At 39.0% G+C, this 22155-nt stretch overlaps 1 protein-coding gene across 1 annotated transcript in view; it reads left to right on the top strand.

Moving 5' to 3' along the window:
- Positions 1 to 14191: 14191 nt before the first annotated feature.
- Positions 14192 to 22155, top strand: part of hivep3a (HIVEP zinc finger 3a) — a 66010-nt gene continuing 58046 nt past the window's right edge. Inside the window, exon 1 of the mRNA XM_034704225.1 lies at positions 14192 to 14252. The gene's annotated coding sequence lies outside the window, so the exon portion shown is untranslated. The remainder of the gene's footprint in view (positions 14253 to 22155) is intronic.

Here is a 22155-nt window from a genome sequence, read left to right as displayed (position 1 = left end):
CTGTCTATCTATCGGTCTATCTATCGGTCTATCTATTCTTCCATCTGTCTGTCTATCTATCTATTCTTCCATCTGTCTGTCTATCTATCTATCGGTCTGTCTGTCTGTCTGTCTGTCTGTCTATCTATCGGTCTATCTATTCTTCCATCTGTCTGTCTATCTATCTATTCTTCTGCCTGTCTGTCAGTCTGTCAGTCTGTCTATCTCTTCTTCCACCTATCTATCTATCTATTCTTCCATCCGTCTGTCTGTCTTTCTATCTAGTATTCACTATTTGTCAAATTCGAATAGCTTTATTGGCATGAAAGTTCAAACAATATTGCCAAAGCATAAACAAAATCACATCAACAATATATATATATATATATAACCGTCTGTCTCTCTCCATCTTTATAGATATAGAGAGATGTAGATATATTTACATCCATAGATATATATATGATATAGATAGATAGATAGATAAACATACATATATAACACTACACAGACAGTTCTGTTTATTTGACTTCCTGCTGTAATTAATGTAAAGAGTTGATGCTCCAGTGATGATATATCATGAAATCAGGGTATTCCAAAAGAAGCATGTATTGGTGATTTCTTCATCTCAAACATTTGATTGAAACAAAATCTAACAACAGTGGAGGGTAAACCACAACACAACATGTCTCAAAACCTTGTCACGTGACCTTGAGGATAAATTACAGCTCCACGACGACGACAATGTCTCGTGCTGTTCACAAGTCGACTCTGAGGCGTTTCCTCTCTTCTTGAAGGGCCGCCCTCAGGTCATTCAGGTTCTGGGATCCGGGGTTAAGACCCTCTACATGACGACTCAGTCCTGTTGTTGATGGATTGTCAGGAGTTGTCTTGGTCTCATGATGGCAGGATGTGAACAGCATGATGAAGAGGACTGAACATTTAGTGGTGGATTTATGGATCAGAACACTGGTTGGACATGTGCATTCAAAAGTTTAGAGAAGGTCAAATTAAGTTCAGCTGGTTAGAGAGCATTTTAGGTGCATTCTGAAATTTCATCCGAAGGCCCAATATCCCACAAGTAGTCCCATTCTTAATCCACAAACAGCTCACACAGTGTCATCAAGTGCAGTCAGCAGAGACCTCCAAATGCTTCACAACCCTTCCTCCATTTATCACATGATCCCACTAAAATGTGATTTATTGTGTTTCTTGGATGTAGGATTCTCTAGTGCAACACACACACACACACACACACACACACACACACACACACACACACACACACACACACACACACACACACACACACACACACACACACACACACACACACACATTTGGCACGCAAAGTGGAGGGAATGTGTTTCCCCTATCACAAGATCAGCATGAGCAGGGGGCTGAACACAACACTTGATTATACTTCACAATGATCGCTCACCCGTTTGGGGAAGAACAAGCGAACGAGCTGCTTGTGAGGTCGTGATCGGACGTCTTGAGGCATATCGAAGATTATTCACCTGCAACATGACTGGGAACATTTCAGCCCATGCTGTCATTACATTGGATGTTCTGATTAGCTACAAACACCTTGACTACCTTCAGCTTGTTCTCAAATCTCTTCTTACTAAGAAGTTAATGAGCATAAGCTGCATGGATCTTTCTAATCTATCATGTTAAGTTTGGAAAAAACCTGACATCATCAGATGTTCATTATTTAGACAAACATCTGAACTCTGTTTGACTGAAATCAGTTTTTCAACTGCTGATGCTGATAGTTTGAGAGAAGGTCAACCTATGGCCGGTATCACGTTGTCATTGATTTGCATTAGATAAAAAACAACAATTTCATAACATTAATAAGTTGTATTACTACTTGGCCTTCTTACTGATCTTCCTGCTGTGTAAGATGCTTGATTCTGATTGGTCCAAACCCCTTGACAATGGTTATTATCTTTCACTAACATGATCAACACCCGAGACAAACTGATCACACATCATGTCAAATCAATCCACAGAAAAGAGTTCAGACACATTTAGCTTCTGCTTGTTGACACCATAGACCGTAAGGTGAGGTAAAACTGTTAGCTTCCGTTAGCATCAAAACAATGTGGCTAAAATGCTAGTTTTGGTTAGCATGCTAAATCTGCAGGCTAAACAACATGAACATTTTCATATTGGATCCTGTCCATCAATATGATGAAGGAGCGGAGCAGGTGAGAGAAACTTTAGGTTAGCGATCTCTCCAAAGAAAGTTAAACCATGAGTGGTGGTGATGATAGCAGCAGGGTTCAAAGTTGTGACATTAGTTTCTTTTTAAAGGTGTGTGAACCACAGAGCTCAGAGAAGAAGGAGAGCTGAATGAGGACAGTTTCATGTTCAATCCACCACAACAGACAGAGAAGAATCCATCACCATGGAAGGATAAATCATATTAGATCAATGAAATAATCTTTAATCAATGTTTTTACCAAGGTGTTTGTATTTTAAATTAGTAGCCGGGTCATAAGCGGGATAAAGTATGATTAGCAGGTAGTTATGGGAAATTGAATACTGACAGGGTGAGAGAAACGTACATTAAATTAGGCTATAGATCCAAGAACATGACTGATTCTAACGTTAAAGCAAAACAAAACTGCTTTATTCCACACAGAATATAAAGACAGTAATTATGTCAGACTTGATTTGCTGTCATGTATTAAACATGTCGCCTGCAGTGTCTGCAGTGTTTACTTTTTAAATCGGCCTCGTGAGCGCAGGGAGATTATTTCAAAATGCCATTAAATGGCCGACCAATGAATCGATCTGTCTCTGATCTGATGTGCTCTGTCGTTTTACTTCATCAGTCTGTATTTACTCGAACCAACTGATGGCAGTAACATGTACTATTGTTTTCATCTGGCAATGTAGCACCTGCTTCAACTTATTTAAAGGTGACATATCATGCAAAATTGACTTTTTAATGGTTCTCTACCTGAAATATGTTTCCCTGGCATGTCTACAAACCCCCCGAGAATGAAAAAAATCCATTCTGCCCCTGTTTTGATTTCTCCACCTTTCTGTAAATGTGTGTGAAACGAGCCGTTTCAGACTTCTGTGTTTTTGTTACATAACAACAATATCCGGTCTGTCACGGAGTCAGAGCTCAGAGCTTGTTCAGCCCATAGACTGTATAAAATAATACTGAATCCCTCCTCCGTTTTTCATTACCTGCACAAATGTGTGCTAACAAGGAGCTTAGGAGGGAGGCATGCTAGTTGTAGACTGTCTTAATAAACACAAAGGTCTGTTTTACTCCCCACGTCTGCAGATTTGAAGATCTAGTGGATGATTTTTATTTATCATGGATAAGTGCTAGCGCTAGTTAGCATAGCTACATATCGTAGCTGCAGCTGTGTACCAAGACACACGTCTACATACTGACAAATAAAACAACAAGAAACACTAAATCTGTGACCAATCCTTCAGAAAAGGTCCCGCTGCCTTTCTGGCAGAGGTCGGTTTTACTCCCCACGTCTGCAGATTTGAAGATCTAGTGGATGATTTTTATTTGTCATGGATACTGACTAGCGCTAGTTAGCATAGCCAAATAGCTACATGTTCGTAGCTGTGTACCAAGACACACTTCGACATACTGATAAATAAAACAACAAGAAACACTAAATCTGTGACCAATCCTTCAGAAAGGTCCTGCTGCAGGCGCCTCTCCGTCAGGATCAGATTCTGGATCAGATTAAGAGGGTTGAAGTAACGTGATCTCTGAGCAGCCGTGTATATTCAGCCAACATGTAAACATTAGATCAAAGTGCTGGACAGCCGAGGCACATCCACTTCCTGAGGGGGCGTGGTCAGAGAGAAAACAGAGTGTTCTGAGGAGGACTGAAGAAGAGGGGTTTACAGGCATGCCAAAATCTGATTTCAAAGTGTTTTTTTGAGAATAAACTTTAAAGACATGTTTTGGGACCTCTTAGACCAATATATATTGATGAAAAAAGGGTGATATGTCACTTTTTAAGCCCACGGGAACTCTTTTGATTGTGGCGCCCCTTTTCAACAAACCAGTACGTTATCTCTGCTGATTTTGTCCTATACATGTGTCACATTTATAACAAAAAGGCCTCATCCTGCTGTCTTTTAAAGCTGGGGTTGGTGGTCAGATTTAGATACACTTTTTGTTATACTGGTTAAAATGATATTTATCTCCCGATGGTAATCAATACATAATGTGTTCTTAAAAAAGAGGTAAAAAAGCTGCTATCTACAGCCGGAGTAAACCTGGGAAAACACCAACCAATCCCTGCCATCAGGATCCAAATGATGAAACCAATCAAATCCCGTCCTGCCGTTCTGCCCGCCTCCTGCAAAGCGTACATTTCATGTTTGTTTGTGTTTTTAACTTTCACTTTATTGTTATTGTTATTACATTTTTTATTTTTTATTTGTAGGTCTTATTCTTATGCCTTGTACAAAGAGAGCACAGTTTACCTAAGTCAAATTCCTTGTGTGTTCAAGCATACCTGGCCAATAAAGCTGATTCTGATTCTGATTCTGATTCTATTAGAATGTTTTGGTGTTTTCTTACCGCTGAGTGAGACATGAGTTGACGTAGTGTAAAACACAAACCATGTGCTGAGGACCGGTTTGGAATCGGTCACCATCATATGGTCGTGAATCAGCGGCGCTCGTGCATGTGAGCGGGGGGGTCATTTTGGAGGAGCTCCGAGGGGAGGGGGGGGAAGGGGTTAGACGGAGTCCTGAGCAAAAGCTACATTCAAATTCATGCTAGTTTTCCATGACTACCAACCCTAGTTCAGTCAGACAACTCACGTTTAAATTGTTTATTGTAGCACCAAATACATATTCATGTTTGGCGCCCAGGCTCCGGCCTCATCACTCCCTGCAGATAAGTTTACATGCAGACTTTGAGGAGTGATGAGCAAAACATACTAAACACCCCCGGAGCCTGAAGGTGGAAGCTGGGGTGGCGGCGGGGAAGAAAAATAAAATATCAGCAATGGCATGCAGCAGCAGAGGCGTTGACAGGCAGAGGGAGAGATGGGAGATTTTTCCCCAGTTTAAATAGACCACCAATTTGAGAGGCAGAGGACAGGATTGGATGATGGATATGAGAGTGGGACATGTGACGTGTACGGCTTTGCTGCTCGAGTTGTCTGCCTGAACTAGCTCGCAGGCGTCGCTCCATTTTTTTTTTATGACTCAACTTTATTGGATTTTGAATTTTTTTTTATTTTTATTTTTTTAACTTTTTTATTTTTCAGTTTTTTAAACACGGAGAAAACATACAATACAGAACATTCCTTGACAACATCACAGAAAATGTATGACAGTGCGAGAAAGAAAGAAAAAAAAAAAAAAAGAAACATACAGAGAGTGAGAGACACATTAGGGCCTAGAAAGCTGAATAACAGTAATGGATGAAAAGTAATTTAGTGGACATTTAAGACATTGTAGCACATTGAGGGGTTCCCTTTAGTTAACAAGATATTTTTCTATAGGTAGCCATCTCCTCACAAAGCTATCAGATCGTAGTTGTACTTGAGCAGTCAGAGCCTCCATTCCATACACCTCCCTTAGCTTCTGTTTCCACTGTGCCACTGTAGGTGGCTCTGAAATCATCCATTTTATTGTCACCATTTTCCTAGCAATCATCAAGAGTATATGTAATAGGTATTCTTGGTCTCTAGTGTATTTTTCTACAGGGGTTATGTCTAAAAGAAACTGACATGGGGTAAATAGTAAGTCAATTCCCAGAACTTTATCTATCTCGCTCTTTATCCCTTTCCAGAAAGGCAGCAACTTTGGGCAATCCCAAAATATGTGCGAGTGGTCACCCACCATTCTACATTCTCTCCAGCAGTATATTGCAGCTGAGTTATCTACAAATTTGGAAACCACCGAAGGCGTCCTAAAGAACCTTGTCTTCATCTTCCAATCAAACTCCTTCCACATGTTACTATTAATGCCCTTATGACATCCAGTGCATATTGTTTCCCACTCTTCATCCTCAATTATAACATTAAACTCCATCTCCCATTTAGTTTTGATATACAAAGTGTTGTCTGGTGTATCCAATAACAGATTTCTGTATATATTGGAAACATGCTTTTTGTTAGGTTGCTGATGTTTTATTATATTGATAAAGTAAGTTTCTATGTTTGGATTTTGAATTTTTAACAACACATATCAACAACATACAGGACAAAATAGTGCCAAGCCGAAGAGTGAAAAAAAACCCAAAAATCACGATAAAATGTGTGACTTTGACTGGCATGAAAAATAATAAAAAACAAACAGACAAATAGACAAAACAACAAACAGAGAAGAAAATACTGTATCAAACAATAAAGAAAAAATAACAATAATAAAATAATGCACAAATAATGAGAATGACAAAATACCAGTATTAACAAGACATTTTGGACAAGTTAACAAGATGTCCAATGTACTACTGTCACATGCCCTCTACCCATACTTCACATATAGATATTTAATCAATGTTCGTCCAACAGTGTCCACACTGCTTCCTTTCAACGCACCATCGCCACTCCTCCTGCATTCAGTTCAGAGCCCCAACAACCACACCGCAAAGTAAATGTCTTAATATTTTTACAAATACAAACAACTTGTTGTACAATGTACACATTATACAGTCTGGCATTCAAAAAAAACAATCAGCTGGTGCCCAGAAGGTTCCCCTGTGGTGAGTGAAACCGCAGAAACTTTCCCCATTTATCATTATATTTTCCTACCTCATTTATTAGACTGTAGGAAATTCTCTCAAACGCCGCCACCCTGCCCAGTTCTGAGATCCATTCCCAAAATGATGGCCCTTCTACCACTTTCCATTTTCTCATTATCATCTGTTTACCAATCATGATACTCGTTTGGATCCAGCTTGCAAGTGGTTTTACTATATGGACAGTATTTTGAGGGTTTCCGAGTATGTAAACACTAGGACAAAACACGTAATCTACCCCTGCAATTTCCGTTATATACTCATGGACCTTGGTCCAAAACATCTGTACCTTCGAGCATGACCACATTGCATGAACTAAGTCACCCACCACCCCGTCACATCTCCAACAATCTGATGTTTGCGTCGCTCCATTTTTAACAACCAAATGTATCACCAGGAATCTTTTTCTGCAGCATGCTGTCGATCACTTCACCTGACACCCTCAGCAGCAAAGAGATAGATCAACTTCACAATCATGCTCTCATTTGTTTTGTAGCTCGTATAAGGGCGTCTAAATTAAATCCAGTCTGTTTCATAACCAGTTACAATCTCCTCACAGGAGCTTTAAGTTTGTGTTTGAAGTTTGACTTTTTATTTTCAATGACCATCGCAGCTGTAGTGATGTAACCTTTGTCGTTCAGGAGCTGAGCTTACACTGCTAAAAAAGAAAACAATCTGAGAGGACAGGGTCTATTATGATACAGATTATGTCTTTCAGCCTCAGAGAAACTATAAACCTACTTCTCCAATCAGCTTGTTACTATTTCTGTGGGGATTGTACATGAGTACATCATTTCCAGCTAAAATAAAGAGAGTTTTATTTCATGTGAGAGATTTAGTTTTTAGGTTCAGAGTTAAAAGAGTGACGTGATGCTGATGACAAAATGCTGACGTAACCATTTATGTAATATTTGATTGGCTGAATCTGAAGATCTGGATCTATAGACTGATAACAGCTCTGGTATTGGTACTCTGTTGGATTAATGAGGAGGGAGCGGAGGCCATCCTGAAACCAGAGGACATGAGATTTACAGACCGGACACCCACGCTGCAGCGGACAAAAAGCATGCAATTTAAAATATTATCTGCAGCTTTGAAATAGTTACTTCTGCCCTTCTAATAATGGATATGATGCAAACTGTGATGAGGAAACGGCTTACAACAACATAGTGTTTCAGTCAGTGTTTTCTCCAAAATGATTGTTGACATAAACAACATGAAGCAGGCTAATTTAGCACAGTGGCCAAATGGTTATGTCAGTGATCTGTCATTGGTCCAATTTCTCCCAGGAGGTTCATCCTGCTCACGCACGATTCACCGAACATCGGGACGCTAATGACACAAGAAGGAGGGACATTTAATCCCCTGCTACACCTTGGCACCCTCTTCACACCCTCAGACCGTCTCTGAGCAGAAGCTGCATGCCTGAAGTTGTGATGTGACCCACATTGTTGTGGCTGTCAGTGACAGTGGTAGTCCCCGGCCCAGCTGTGAGCAGCAGGCTGATCTAATGCTGTTATATAATGCTGCATGAAGCTCTGATCAGTTGCATAAGACAGTTTTAGGACCAATCTCACGGGGGCTCATAACACGCCTCTGCCTGTTGTGGTTTGGTATTTGTGCCTCTGCTCTGGGGGACCTTTAGCATCACCATCATCATCTTCATCATCAGCATCATCAGCATCATCATCAGCATCATCATCATCACAGTCACTACCAGGGATTGCTCGCCTCCTCCTTGGGGGCTTAAAGCACCCAGCAACCAGGTAAAAACAAGCTAAATTCAGCTCTGAAGGTTTATAACAGACAGCCCCAGAAGTCCTCATTAGACAGATTCAGGATTATAAAGGCACACTTTTATTACACGTATGAGAGAGCGAGGAGTGAAGGAGTATAAAAGGGGTGTGATGATACATTAGGAGGAAATACTTTACGTGTTACATTTAAACATCTAAATGAAGAAAGTTAAAGTATGACTCATATATATTGTATGAGGTTTGTCTTATGAAGTTATCATTTTGTGTCGGTTCATTGTTTATTCGTGCTACACCTTTCTTTCTTTTCTGTGTTGATTTTTAGGAACATCTTGCAGCACTGTGTCCTCACACGGTTACATAAGTGTGCGTTTGCTACACCTGATCCCCCCCCCCCCCCCCCCCCCCCCGTCTTCTAAACTCACACCTGCTGTCCTCAACTGTGGACACTTTTTCTGCGCCGCCTTCAAACACAGGTACAACACCATAATAATTGGTGCAAAAACGAGACGGCAGCAGCTCGTGTGAGTCGTTCTATCACCCATCTAAAAAAACAAATGTTAACAAGTTACAGAGAATGATCAGATTCACTGTTTAGGATTCACACTGACAAACTATTGTGTCAATCTCACATCTGAAATCACACTGTTTTTCATACTGTGTATGAACGTTTTTTAATAACCTGGTGCAATATTATCCTGGCAATAGCTTACATCACTATCTATTCATCAGAAAGAAGTGTACATAGTGTGCACAATCTGTAATTTTGCTATATTTTAATCTATTCTATTTTTATTTGTGCTCACCTGTCGCTCAGTCTATATGTTGCCTCATTTGATTTGCATGCAGCTAGTTTAATGATTGGTAGTCACTGCCAGATGCAAATATGTACTTCACTGTTAAATGTTGTCCTGTTGTGTCTGCATGTGTCTTCTTTAACATTTCCTTATTGCTGCTTCCTGATTGTCTTGCTCCATGTATTTTATGTCCATGGACACTTTCTCCAAAACTGTCATATCATGTCCTTATGTAGCTTTTAGTCATTTTTAATCGTATGGTGCTATTTGTACTTTTCTTTTCTTCTCTTTTTTGTTTGTTTGTTTGTTTGTGGCCTGGTTTCTCCTCTACCTTCTTACTTTGATTTTATTTTACTCAATTTTATCTTTGTTTAATCATGATCTTTTTAGGGAGCCTTTTTAACATCTGGCAAGGGACTACGGATGTAAACTAGCCTTTTGGCTAACTCTGGCATATTTACAGAAATGTTAATTAATATGCATGGTCCTTTTAAATAATAAATAAAATAAAATAAATATTTGATTCTATGTTATCTCATTTCATTTCATTTTATTGTATTCTACTTTATTTTACCTTTATCATTTCTATTATTATTGTTATCATATTTTTAACTATGTTAGTACATTGTTGTATTCCCCTGTCCCGTGTTGTAAGCTGCTGTACAAAAGAATTTCCCCCAATAGGGGATCAATAAAGTATATCTCTTTCTTATCTTATCTTGAAACTTGTTTATTTGCCTCATTTGCGGTTGTATATGTGACATAAGATGAGTGTCTTTCAAACAAAAAGTTTGTTTTCATGGAACGTATTTATCAACTCAACCGACACCTGCCCTCACCCGGGGTCTTAGAAAAAACAACTATAAAGAAATAATCCGTCACTTCACTGGTGGTCTCTTTTCTTTTTCAGATCATTAAAAGGCGTCAGTGTTGATTTCAGTCTGTTTCATAAGCAGATAAAAAACTCCTCATAGGAGCTTTAAATGTTCCTCATGTGTCTCACACAAGCACCGGCCAGAGAGCCTCCTGCTTTTATGTTCCTAAACTCTGAACTCTCTCAACTCAACTCATCTTTATTTATATAGCACCTTTAAAACATTCAAGTATGCAGCCCAAAGTGCTTCCCAAAGGAAGAGAGACAGAAAACAACAGGCAGAAAGAGATGGCAAATCAATAAAATAAAATCAGAGAAGTAACAGAAAAATAAATATAAAAAGAAAAGAAAATTATTTTAATAAAACAAATAAAAGAAAATCAGATAAATACCAGAAGGAAAAAATATAAATATAATAAGATAGGATAAAATAGAATAAATAAAAATTATGCTGAAACTATGGTCATAATTTAAATAACATTACAAAAGCGGGCTCTCTGAGTGTTTCTAAAAGTAAACTTAAGACTTACCTTTTTAATCTGGCTTTTAATTTGGAGTGATTTATTTCTAAAACATGACTGCATTATTATTAGTATTGTTTTTATTATTATTATTATTATTATTATTATTACTATTATTATTATTGTTATTATCATTATTATAATTGCTATTATTATTATCATCATAAAAACGATATTTATCCTATTTATTTAGTAATCTATACATTTTGTGAATTCATCTGATCTTTTTAACTTTAACTGATTTTTTCCACTTTTACTTATTTTATTAATTTAACCGTATTGATTTTTATTTTATTTTGAAGTATTTTTATGATAATGTCTTTTATTATTTTATCCATTTCTGTTGTTTTCTGTGTCTCTGTTGTTTTGTGAAGCACTTTGTGCTGTATGCTTGTATGTATGAAAGGTGCTATATAAATAAAGTTGAGTTGAGTTAACCACACTAGACTTAATAAGGAAATAAGAAAACACACAGCTCTTGCATGTGGTTCAGATAAGACTTTGCTTTATGTTAGACGAACAAGGTATTTTAATTTATTTTCAACTTTTGCAGCAGTGTTGACTCAGATCTGACATACTGAAAACATGATGGTCCGGAATGGGAACATTGTAATACCTAGTTTTTACATGTATCAGGTCCTGCTCTGCTGAGTCCACTCAGGTAGACGCTGATACTCTGAAGTAAAAGAAGAACCGTTTACTGTTTAAATAGAAAAATAGATTACCACATAGTATTTAGGCTTCTTGTGTACCAATGGCAATAAATCACATTAATGTAAATATTTATTGACAGATAGACTTTTAAAAAAGTGCAAAGTTAACTTCTTTAAAGTATATTTATGGTGAAAAAGATAAAAGAGTTGAGATCTCAAGAAACCAGTCAGAAATGTCTCTATCGTGGGAAACAGTGTGAATGAAAAGTATGGATGATGTCCACTCAGGGCTTTTGAGGAAAGATGTAACGATTTCTTTTTACCATGTATTTACAATGATGAAGATGACTGGACCAAACAGTAATGACTTCACTACTTCTACTATAGAGACTGATATAAAGAGAAAAACAGGCCCAAGATACATTTAAATGACTATTATTGACAGGTTGGAGTCAGGTATCAGCCACTGGAGGAGTCATGATAATCAGGATGATTAAAATGATGATGAGAGGGACTGATGTACTGGTTATCAGGTGTGATAATGGTTTTATATAACAGTTCTTTCAGTGGTATCTGGTAATTAAAATAAAAATCAACCAAAAACTATTTTTATTTTTGCTCAGCCAATTAGCTAGTTTCATTACTGGATTGTTATCAAGCAACCAGAACATTGACCTCCACTGTTGCTACTGTGTTAGTGTTCACCATTATTACAGAACAGCTGTGTTATTGTTTGTCTGTTTAAATAAATCAAGGCATAAGAGTCTTTTGTGTGTTTCAAAAGTGTCAGCTTGTTTCATTTAGACAGGCTGTTAGCTGTAATGTAAATCACACCAAGCTGAGTCAAAGTGAAATGACTGAATACTGTTATTCTGTATATCAGAACAATAGATTGTATAAATAATGGACGTAGTATTCGGGAATTGACCCATCTGTTTCTGAGCGCTGTTCTGAAGCCAATTGTGGGCGGGAGCCATATTAGAAATGCTGAAAGAGGGTGACGGAAACAAGCAGCAACCTCTACATACACACCAATTCAAAGAAGCCGATCTTTACAGCAGAAATAAACATGTTTACAGCCTGGTACAAAAGATGAGTGTAGTCTGGATAGCTAATTACTCGATCGGCACACAATGTGGGGGGGGGATTTTTTTTCTAACGCGGCAATTTCAAAGATATTAAGATTACAAGTCTTCCAATGAGAGGCACAGCTGACTTGATTGACAGGCAGGAACACTGTAGCTGTTGGCTAGGAGGCTCAAAGCCCGCCTCTTTACGTCACAATTGCTCGACAGCAGCAATATGGCTGCCGCCGATATATAGTCTGAACTGTTGCGACAGAAAAAAATTCACTACAGTGTGTGCCGATAGAGAAATTAGCGGCGGAAACCGAAGCCGTTTTTTGAACCAAACTGTGAACATGTTTATTTCTGCTGCAAAGATCGTCTTCTTTGAATGGGTGCGTATGTGGTTTCTGGTGTTTCTGCAGCCAGCTTCATGCGGATTCTCGATGAATTGCAGTTTATAACTACAAAATACTTCTCCTCACCTTCAAATCCATACACAACCTCGCCCCTCCATATCTCTCTGGCCTCCTCCATACTGCCACACCCGTCCGCACCCTCAGATCCTCCTCCTCCATCCACCTCACTGTCCCCCCTGCTCGCCTTGTTACCATGGGGAGCAGAGCCTTCAGCCGCTCTGCTCCCCAGCTCTGGAACTCTCTCCCACCTGACCTCCGCAACACTGACTCACTCCCACATTTTAAATCCAAACTCAAAACCCATCTGTTTAAACTGGCTTATTCCATCTGACCACAACTCCTCTGTCCATTCACTTCAAACTTTTTAAATTGTGTTTTATTTACTGTTTGCTATTTAAACTCTGTTTGTTTTTAATGTTGTAAGGTGACCTTGAGTGCCAAGAAAGGCGCCTATAAATAAAATGCATTATTATTATTATTATTTTTATTATTATTATTATTATTATTATTATAACACTTCCGCATGGGCTTCATATTTTGAAACCTTGATCAGAACTCATGGAATGCCTCTTGTCCAATCAGATTGCTTGGTCGGAACCATAGACTGTATAAATAATGGACGTAGTATCCGTGACGTCACCCATCTGTTTCTGCAGAGCTACTTCGAGGCCAATCCGCGGTGGGAGCTATATTGCTGCTGTTGAGCCAGTGTAATGTAAAGAGGCGGGCTTTGAGCCTCCTAGCCAACAGCTACAGTGTTCCCGCCTGTCAGTCAAGTCAGCTGTGACTCGTAATCTTAATATCTTTGAAATTGCCATGTTAGAAAAAAATTCCCCTCCGTACAGTGTGTGCCGATCGAGAAATGAGCTATCCAGACTACACTTGTCTTTTGTATCTTACTGTAAACATGTTTATTTCTGCTGTAAAGATCTTCTTCTTTGAATTGGTGTGTATGTGGTGTCTGGTACTTCTGGAGCAAGCCTCAAGCGGACACTCCATGAACTGCAGTTTTTAGAAATTCCACATTGGACTCATTTTTAGACCAGAGGTTGCAGCTTGGTCGGGACTAACCGTGTGTAATTAAAATGATCTTGAGTACTGTATGAGGTGTTACTAAAGATGTCAAAATCAAACAGTGTGCATTATTTTGACCATTAACTCTGGATACACCTCTCAAAGAAGGAGCCATTATGGACAGATGCTGAGAGTATAGTTGTGTTTGCAAAAGTTTAACAAACATTTATAAGTTCACTCAAAGACGAGAAATTCACGAGCTACTTCCTCATTTCCGTCAACGCCCAGCTGTTGTACTCGTGCTTTTATTTTGAAGGCCATACGAATACACTTCCAGTATTGTCATGACGCACGTCGGATGACTTGACGCAGCTGGTGAAGCTGTGGCCGCACCGCAGAGAAGTGAAGTTGAGCATCCTGCAGGTAATGTACGCTCCTCATATGCTGTCAGTGGCGCTTTGTTGTGAGTGGTATCACGTGTTTGGTGGCTTTGCTGGCTCTTAAATTGAACATGCTGAGGCTTCACGGGTTCTCTTCTTCATCACGTTTTTTCCCTCACGCTATTTCTGCGGAGGATAAAAGGTATAGCTTACGTGAGGATGGGGAGCGGGTCCAGAGCTCGGGCAGGGTGTTGTCCTGCTCCTGTGGTGTGTAGGTGTACATGCGAGAGGGCTGTTAAGCCATCTGAACCGGTCCTGGGCTAACATTAGTCTATCCCCGGAGCTTGCTTCATTCATTGTCTGTAAGAGGGAGGAGGTGCTGAGCTGCGTCAAGCTAGCAAGAATTAGAAATAACCAAACCGGAAGTGGAGAGAATAACACTCCAAATAAATGTGTTTGATTTATTTGGAGTGTGAATCCAGTTATGTTTGAATACAGAAGTGGTGTTGAAATAAATAAGAGTCATTAAAATGAGAAAACACTGTTTGGTGCCTCAGGTTGATGGGTGTGTAGAAGCTTTATTTTGAAACCCATTTCCTCTGCAGGCTCTGTGAACACGTGTAGCTTGACGTTGATTGTAGTAGCATAACTGCATGATTCAACATAGGAAACTGAAGTAGTATTTGCCAAAGTGTTGTGCCATTGTAGCACTCCTGCTGCAGATGTGAATTTCTATATATGTGTTTTTTTTTATCTCCTCCAGTTTTATATGTAGATTGGTGTAATGTCACAACACTGCCTTACACATGTGTGAGGAGGAGGAGGGAATGTTGATTATTGGTATTATATTACCGCTGTGTGCTGTTTGTCGTTGTAAGCTGAACTCCATTCAAAAAAATCTGACATTTTAATGTATTTCTCCAATACGCGTGAAGCGCGCATGCTCATTAAAATGAAGTAATTTTGACACATTATTTGTTTATTTATTTTTAACTGTATGATTCAGCAACTAGCAGCTCTTTCCTCCTTTTTATATGTTTTCCTGCCTCTCTTGATTATTTTTATTCAGGTGAAAAACATAAAAGAAGCAGACAAACTGAATAAATACTCCCCGAATGATCACATGCGCCGCCATAAATAAGAAAACACTATTATAGGTATCCCACAGTGATTCTTTTCCTTGAGAGGCACACTGAGAGTATAACTTGTGATTTATGTAATGCATTTTGGCGTTGCCGTCTCCCACATGCAACAGAAACCGAACCCCAGCAGCTCCAGCTCCAGCTCAGCCTGCCTGCATGCGTAACGCCTCCTCCTGCTGCTCGGACATCTCTGCACAACCTGCTTCCAAGGAATCCAACATGACATCATGCGTGTGAAACAGTGGCGTTCAGGGCGGATTTTGTGTGTTTGTTATTGTTGTTTGTGCGTGAGGCAGCAGCAGCAGGATCAAAGCGCCGATAATATTACATAATCACACTGGGCTTAAATTGAAGGGGTGATTTGGTTGTTAATATAGAGCCCAAGTGGATAAGCGCTTACCTCCCATGTCAGCGTGGATTTTCGCAACAAATGGGGCTTTACTATTTGTATCCCAGTTGAAACAAAAACAAATATGTATGAGGATGTTCATACAAAGAGCAAGAAAATGAGCTACTGGGCGGATCAAGTCTGCAGCTCCAAAACACTCCTCATTGCAATGATGCTCGCTGGATTAGAGGGCATCTGAGGACAGCACAGGCTTGCAACATCGCTCTGCTGCAAAACACTCGATGCAACAACAGCGTCTTTATTTGGTCTCCTCCATGTGAATGTGGTGTGTTTATCACAGGATTTAGAATGATCCCTTAAAGACACATAACACGTCTGGGCAGACTAACTCTGTGTGTGTCTGGGTGTTCAGTGTCTGATCAATATGATAAGCTGTCTGCTCACAAATAGAGCTGAAATGATTCTTTCCACTGTCTGTTAGTGTATTGATCCTTTTCTCCATACAGTCAGTGCAATGTAAACAAACAAACAAACTTGGACATCAACCTACAACTCAAGTAACTCAGATAACAAAACAGAAATCTAACCTGGAGTGAAGGAGCCAGTGAATATGTATTCACTTCTGTATAGAGAGAACATCCCACAATGACTCATTTCCTGGCAGTTAAAACGGACATATTAATTCTGACTAGTTGACTTGTCTTAAATTAAACACTCAGGAAACAATGCAAATGAAACGCAATTCATTTTTAATCAGCTGCACAGGGTCACAGAGTCTGCAGATACATGTCAGCACCACCAGCCTTTGGTCCTGCCTGTAGCTTTATCTACATGTCTGTGGTTAATCATTGCTCCAGTGCAGTGGGTATATGCCAGTACATACAACCCATTATTATTATTATTATTATAATCATAATCACAATTATTATTATTATTATTATTATTATTATTGTTGTTATTATATTATTATCATTATCATTATTATTATTATTATTGTTGTTATTATATTATTATCATTATCATTATTATTATTGTTGTTATTATATTATTATCATTATTATTATTGTTATTATATTATTATTATTATTGTTCTTTTTATATTATTATTACTATTATTATTATTATTATATTATTGTTCTTTTTATTATTGTATTATTATTATTATTATTAATAATATTATAATTATATTATTATTAATATATTATTATTGTTCTTTTTATTATATTATTATTATTATTACTATATTATCGTTATTTTTATTATTATTATTATTATATTATTGTTCTTTTTATTATTATATTATTAATATTGTTAATATTATTATTATATTATTATGTTATTATTGTTGTTATTATATTATTAATATAATTATTCTGCGGTTTTGTACTTATAGTTATTCTATTTTAGTTTATCTTACTTTATTTTTGATTTTATTCGTATTTAAATCTTTATTTTATTTCTTCTTTCTATTAATATACTGACTTTCTTACATACTATGTTTAAGAGCATACTGTAATGACTGAATCCCCCTGGGATACATAAAGTATTTCTGATTCGGACATTAACTAAATCAGAATACGGATGCTGTCTGTCATCTTGGCTGCTTTACATCAGGGTAGTAGAGGATTGTAGCATTATGGCAGTTACTATTATTCTAGCTGCACTACAGTTTTGACATGTGACAGCATTTTGGTCCTACAATAATAAAAATATGAATCAGTTGTTTACAGACTCACAGCCTAAGAAATGTTCACTGCCTCTGTATGATTGATTTGAAGTTAGGGAAGGGCATTCAAGACAATTCGATAACTACTGGCATCTATTCGGTGATTATTTGTAATTGAGCGGGACGAGGTGCTGCTAGCAGCGTCTGCCTCGGCTTTTATGTCGGTGTTTCTGTGACGCAGCCTATGTTTACTTTTTACAGCCATGCTCAGTCTCTGCAGTGTTTTCCCTGTCTGAATCTGACACCACTGCACACATATTTCCAGCGACTGTCGCTAATGTTACGGACTTCCTTCGCTGTTTAATGCAGTTAGCATTCCTCTTCTTCTTCTGTTATTTAATGCGGTTAGTGATCAGCTTTAAGACGCTCTATGTCCCACTGGCGAGAATACTGTATTACAACCAGGCACCGGTGACAACGATGAAAATAGTACGTTCAAAATGAGATAATATTTGTATTGATTTTTCGATTTTCAATAAGTGAAGGAATATCCGAGCATTCCGAAATTATGTCCCATCCCTGTTTGAAATTTTGCACAATTTTGTCCAATATCTGAATCCATTATCTGTGTCCTGTCTTTAAAAGATGGGTGCTTATATAGTGACCATACTCCTATAATGTCTTTTTAAGGACTTGAGCCTTTTATACATCTAGAGATTAGAAGTCAAGACTTTTCTTTAGAAGTGTCCGACGATTTTGACTTAAAGCCTTCCTGTTACATCAGGGTCTCATGCATAGACTGTATAAATAAAGGACGTAGTATCCGTGACGTCACCCGTCTGTTTCTGAAGCGCTGTTGTGAGGTCAATCGTCGGAGGGAGCCATATTGGAAATGTTGAACTCAACAACTGCTGTCGAGCTAGTGTGAGGTAAAGAGACAGGCTTTAAGCCTCCTCACCAACAGCTACAGTGTTCCCGCCTGTCAGTCAAGTCAGCTGTGCCTCTCGTAATGGAAAACTCATAATCTCAATATCTTCGAAATTGCAGCGTTATGCAAAAATTCACTCCCATACAGTGTGTGCCGATTGAGAAGTGAGCTATCCAGACTACACTCATTTTTTGTACCAGGCTGTAAACATGTTTATTTCTGCTGTAAAGATCGGCTTTTTTGAATTGGTGTGTATGTGGTCTCTGGTACTTCCGGAGCCAGCCTCAAGTGGACACACCATGAACTGCAATTTTTAACACTTCCGCATTGGTTTCAATTCTTGCAGCCAGAGGTTGCAGCTTGGTCTCATGCAGCGAAAACGTTGCTCACTACTCCAGTAAGTTTCCTAGATATGATTGGACAATGTTGACATATTAAAAACAACGGTGAGCTGACAGAATAGAATGTGTTCTGACATCATGCAGCCATGCATAATGCACCACGGTAGAATCAGACTGTCCAGTAACACACAAGAAGTGTCTTATTTACTGTGAAAAGCATGGTGCAGAAATAAGAACATTTTGGTGTAAAGCAGATCGTTCTGTCACGGTCTGTTCATCAGAGCTCCAGATGCAGACACTGACTCAGGTCCCAGTCATCTGAGGGTATTTACAGTAAAGACCTGCAGTGTTTGCAGGAGCTCTCTCATCCTGTGACTGGAACCTGAGGCTGCCTCTCTGTGCTGTCTTGTCATGCTGTCTCAGTCTGCACTGAAGGGGTCAGATTTTTAGCATTCTTGTGTCAGACTGAGTCTTGAACAGGGGGTCTCTCTCCTTAAAGGCTCAGTGGGAAAGTCCAGTGACTGTGACTGTGGCTGTTTATTATCATTTTCCACCTCCCAGCACTGTCCTTCACCTCTGCACAGGGACAGAACTACTCCCTGTATGTTCCAGCAGTCAGGTCAGGTGCTGTGTACCTGCAGCCATCACTCACCCAGATGATGTGTGGGCGGCAGCTCCTGTCATGTTGTGTTTGTAGATGGCTTGTCTGGAAAATATCAAGCTTGTGTGTCAAATTGAACACACAGAGGGAACTCTTAACATCATAAAATTATTTTTATATACCTGAAGTTAAACATATTTAAAGGAGCACTCCACCCATTTACTCAAGATCAGTTAAACACCATGTCGTATTATGTACCAAGGTTATTATAGTTTTGCATTTTTCATTAGTTTTTATTTTTATTTTGTTTTGACTTTTTGTTTTCAATTTCAGTTTAATTTTAATTCGTTTTTAAAGCAGGTTTGCTGGTTTAGTTTGAAAATGCTTCGTTTTAGTTGAGTTTTTATCAGTTTCAGTATTAGATTAAGTCTTTTTTGTAACATGGGTTAGTTTTCAGGGGCCAGGTTCAAAAAGGTCAGAAAAGGCATTGTGTAAGCTTTCTCCCGCTTGATATGTTCCTACGTACGTACTGATCAGCAGCTATCGGGTCGCCTGTGGAAGCAATGCATTAGTGTTTTCTGCCCTCTGGCTGTCTTGAGCTCCATCATTCCCATCTGTTACTGAAGCGCTGTTTTGAAGCCGATCGTTGGCGGGTGCCATATTGGAAATGCTGAACTCAACCTAACTTCTGTCCAGCTAGCGTGAGGTAAAGAGGCGGGCCTTTAGCCTCCTCGCCAGCGGCTACAGTGTTCCCAGCTGTCGATCAAGTCAGACACGCCCTTATTTTGCGCAAAACCATAGACTGTATAAAATATGGACGTAGTATCCGTGACGTCACCCATCTGTTTCTGAAGAGCTGTTTTGAGGCCAATCGGTGGCAGCAGCCATATTGCTTCTGTGGAGCCAGTGTGACGTAAAGAGGCGGAGTTTGAGCCTCCTAGCCAACAGCTGCAGTGTTCCTGCAGGCAGCTGTGCCTCTCATTGGAAGACTAGTAATCTCAATATCTTTGAAATTGCTGCATTAGAAAAAAATTCACCCCCATCACAGCGAGAGGACATCAAGAAATGAGCTATCCAGACTACACTTGTCTTCTGTACCAGGCTGTAAACATGTTTATTAATGCTGCAAAGATCGGCCTTTTCCCATTCATGTGTATGTGACTTCCGGTACTTCCGGAGCCAGCCTCAAGCGGATCCTCGATGAACTGCAGCTTTCAGTCCCTCCAGGATTTTGCGGGATTTTTTTGTGATTGTTGCGGCCCAAAAAGCCTGACTTTGCGACAGCTTTTTGAAAAAATTGCGGTGAAAGTTGAGATTATATTTTTTTGGCTTTTTTCCTCCAATAACATCTCAGGGGCAAGTAAATACGCTAAATTACAGTGATTTTTGGAAAACATTCTTGATGTGGCCACTGACTGTATTTCGATTCTCTTGATTCACAGAAAAATGCCATGAAAGGACTGTATTGCACATTTACAACGGTCCTTGAATGCACCTCACAGCGACAGAGGCACAGACAGTCAGTTCACGGCACTCTGAAATGAATCTGCATCTTTGATGACGAGGAGTTGATCCAAACTTACTGAATGTGTCTGATGTATCACCAAACTGGATTAAATCAAGCTGTAGATGCAGAGCTTTTTCGGTGAGAGCGGCAACAACGTCCAACCTCAAATAGTAAACAGACGTCCCCCGGTTGTGTGTTTGTCACAAACGCACACCAAGGGTAAAAATCCTCAATGAAGATGAGACGGATGAATGGAGGTGAGGAGAGCTGGTTCATAAAGCACACCTGCTGCAGGTAGAGACCAAGCGAACACTGAGACAACCTCAGATAATAACTCTAGTATCTATAAATAACAACGTTGTCATGGTGTCATGGTCACTTGTCCTGCCTGCTGTCTTCTCTTTTCACCTGTTCTCTGTGCGTGTTTTGTTGTTAAAAAGTACCGATCAGGTGAGGACTTATATTTATGTTTCAAGGAAGTCAAATTGATGACAAAACTGATGACGTACAGGGGCTGAGGTTAAGGTGATTGGTCAAATTTGCGGGAAAGTTGCGGTGATTGTAAAAAATTGCAGGGCCGCGAAAAAATCGCGCTGATTGGTTGAATTTGCGTTGATAGTTGCGATCGCGAAATCGCAACTTCCTGGAGGGACTGAGCTTTTAACACTTCCACATTGACTCATATTTTTAGACCGGAGGTTGCCGCTTGGGCAAAACTTGTAAACTCACAAACCTGAAAGATTATCTCTCTTAATTGAAGCCACATTAACCTGACAGGTCTGGAAATAAACCCTATTTCAAGTTTTTTAAGCCAAAAATAAAGACTTCATTGATTGTAGTGAGTAAAAATGGCCGCCAATGCAACAAGCCAAGTATTCTTGATACATTTCTTGAAACGTGATTTTATTTAGTTCAATAAATGTATCCAGAAAATTCTGCTGTAAGGCTTAAATGTAATGTAGTGAGACACTCTGTCCAGGTATCAGACAAACACACTCAGTAAGATTGGAGTGATTTGCACTGAAAGACAGATAAAGTCATCAGTCAGAGAGGGATGACAGATGATGCCATGGGGTCGTTTCATCACATCATTGTAGAGACTGGTCTTTTGGGGTTTAAACATCATTAGGGACCAGGTAACAATATTTAAAGGCTGATATTTAATGCAGGTGTCATGTTGTTGTTTTGCCCTTTTTGTATTTGATAAAAAAAACAGTTTAACAATAACGAATGAGAAATAAAACTGCTGAACTTAAATAAACATTTTATTAAATGAATGTAGACAAAAATATTTGGCTCTGTAAAACATTCCCTCAAGGGAAAATCTGCCCTATCTGTAGTTATGGAAACAGAAAAAACAAAAGGTAATGTATAATAACTGCATTATTCTGTACTTCATCACAAACGTTATA

This window comes from Notolabrus celidotus, chromosome 16, assembly GCF_009762535.1.
Source record: "Notolabrus celidotus isolate fNotCel1 chromosome 16, fNotCel1.pri, whole genome shotgun sequence".
In the NCBI taxonomy this organism is placed as follows: domain Eukaryota; kingdom Metazoa; phylum Chordata; class Actinopteri; order Labriformes; family Labridae; genus Notolabrus; species Notolabrus celidotus.
Note: the sequence above shows the minus strand (reverse complement) of the source record. Positions and strands in the feature narration are given on the sequence as shown.